The sequence below is a fragment of the Cavia porcellus genome, unplaced genomic scaffold (assembly GCF_034190915.1).
Source record: "Cavia porcellus strain 051 isolate PalLab524CR breed Dunkin Hartley unplaced genomic scaffold, mCavPor4.1 scaffold_30, whole genome shotgun sequence".
In the NCBI taxonomy this organism is placed as follows: Eukaryota; Metazoa; Chordata; class Mammalia; order Rodentia; family Caviidae; genus Cavia; species Cavia porcellus.
The window spans coordinates 46,490,819-46,493,482 of NW_026947513.1; the positions used below are offsets into that span (position 1 = coordinate 46,490,819).

At 39.8% G+C, this 2,664-nt stretch overlaps 1 pseudogene; it reads left to right on the plus strand.

Annotated features, from left to right (window-relative positions):
* Nucleotides 1–680: 680 nt before the first annotated feature.
* On the plus strand, nucleotides 681–2,375 carry LOC100735891 (dnaJ homolog subfamily A member 1-like; annotated as a pseudogene).
* Nucleotides 2,376–2,664: the final 289 nt, after the last annotated feature.

Genomic DNA, 2,664 nt, shown 5'->3' on the forward strand with positions numbered 1-2,664 from the left:
GGATGTCAAGAGGATATTTAGATAAGTAATAGTTGAAAATTTCCCAAACATGAGATCGGAAACCGACATCAGGATCAGTGAAGCATATGGAACTCCAAATAGTCATAACTAAATTAAAACTACACCCAGATATATAATAATCACCTTCCCAGAAATTCAACATAAGAGTAGAATATTAAAAGCTGTCAGAGAGAAAAGACAGATCACCAAAAAGGAAAACCTATAAGAATCACAGCAGACTTCTCAGCACAAACAATAAGGTCAAGAAGAGCGTGGAGTGAAGTATTTCAGATCCTAAAGGAAAATGATTACCAACCTAGACTGATGTACCCTGGAAAACTGTCCTTCAAAATGTATGGAAAAATAGGATACTTCCATGACAAAGAACAGCTGAACAACTTCATGATCACCAAGTCAACCCTGCAAAGAATACTGAAAGACAGTTTAGATACACTTTGGAAAAAACCACTAAGAAATCAGACAAACAGAACAGAAAGATAAAGATACAATAGCAGAAAGATAACATGTCAACAATAAACCAACAAATAACAGTTATAACCATTAATGTAAATGGTCTCAGTGCACCAATTAAAAGAAACAGACTGGAAGAATAGAACAAGAAACAAAATCTAACCATATGTTGTCTACAAAAAACACATCTAGGGAACTTTCCAGAACGCGTTGCAAGGTGGAGAAGCTGTGGCTGCTCGGCCTGCGCACAGCTATGCGCTCCTTCCTACTTCTCCCACTCCAGCCCAGCCCGCTCACCGCCTGTAGAAGATGGTGAAAGAAACCACTTACTATGATGTTTTGGGGGTCAAACCCAACGCCACCCAAGAAGAACTCATAAAGGCTTATAGGAAACTGGCTTTGAAGTACCACCCTGATAAGAATCCAAATGAAGGAGAAAAGTTTAAACAGATTTCTCAAGCTTATGAAGTTCTCTCTGATGCCAAGAAAAGGGAGTTATATGACAAAGGAGGGGAACAGTCAATTAAGGAGGGTGGAGCAGGTGGCGGTTTTGGATCCCCCATGGATATCTTTGATATGTTTTTTTGGAGGAGGAGAAAGGATGTAGAGAGAAAGGAGAGGTAAAAATGTGGCACATCAGCTCTCAATTACCTTAGAAGATTTATATAATGGTGCCACAAGGAAGCTAGCTCTGCAGAAGAATGTGATTTGTGACAAATGTGAAGGCCGAGGTGGTAAGAAAGGAGCTGTGGAGTGTTGTCCCAACTGCCGAGGTACTGGGATGCAAACAAGAATTCTCAGATAGGACCTGGAATGGTTCAGCAAATTCAGTCTGTGTGCATGGAGTGCCAGGGCCTGGAGAATGCATCAGCCCTAAAGATAGATATAAAAGCTGCAATGGAAGGAAGATAGTTAGAGAGAAGAAGATTCTGGAAGTTCATATTGACAAAGGCATGAAAGATGTTCAGAAGATAACATTCCATGGTGAAGGAGACCAAGAACCAGGACTGGAGCCAGGAGATATTATCATTGTGTTAAATCAGAAGGACCATGCTGTTTTTACTTGATGGGGAGAAGACCTTTTCATGTGCATGGATATACAACTGGTTGAAGCACTGTGTGGCTTCCAGAAGCCAATATCTACTCTTGACAACCGAACCATAGTCATCACCTCCCATCCAGGCCAGATTGTCAAGCATGGAGACATCAAGTGTGTGCTAAATGAAGACATGCCAATTTATCATAGACCATATGAAAAGGGTCGTCTAATCATTGAATTTAAAGTAAAGTTTCCTGAAAATGGCTTTCTCTCTCCTGATAAACTCTCTTTGCTGGAAAAACTCTTACCCGAACGGAAGGAAGTAGAAGAGACTGATGAAATGGATCAGGTAGAACTAGTGGACTTTGATCCAAATCAGGAAAGACGGCACCATTATAATGGAGAAGCCTATGAGGATGACGAACACCATCCCAGAGGTGGTGTTCAGAGTCAGACCTCTTAATGGGGCCAGCAAACACCACTCACTGCTGGTGGTTAGTGCAGCAGTGAACGCGTGAAGGACTGTAATCATCATATGCTCACTACTTGCTGTTGTTTTTGTTTCAATATTCAATTATAGTAGTTTTAAAAGTTAAATGAAGAATAAACATAAATACAAAAGCTCTGACTTTGCCCTGTATGTATGATGACTTCAGTGTGCAAGATGAAGTTCAATGCCTGTAAAAAATATCAAGCCTTGGTGTCTGTTTGGCCATGCCTTGTACTTGATTTCAGTTGTATACATGGACAAGCTTAGACCGAAATGCTAGGTATATGTGTTGACTTTAGTGTATGACCCTCCATTGTTAAGCTATGGATTAAAAATGTATTTAACTGGCAATCAAAAAGGAACAAGTTTGTGGAAGTGTTGGTCTGTCTGTAGTTATTTGCAATGCCTCTGCATTCTACTGCCTCAACTATTACTTGAAGGTAGCATAAAATTTATAAGTTAGCCTGTGATATCAGTGGTAGAAATAATATCTTTCTAAAGAAGAGGTTTATCATAATATGCTGCTGCTTAAGGGTCTGCGTCTCTAGGTTTGCTTTCCCTTCTGTGCCATCTTTTAAATATAAGTGTGTGTGTATATATGTATATACACATATATATGCATACATACATACACACACACTGTGTTGACCAGTTCTGGTTATAC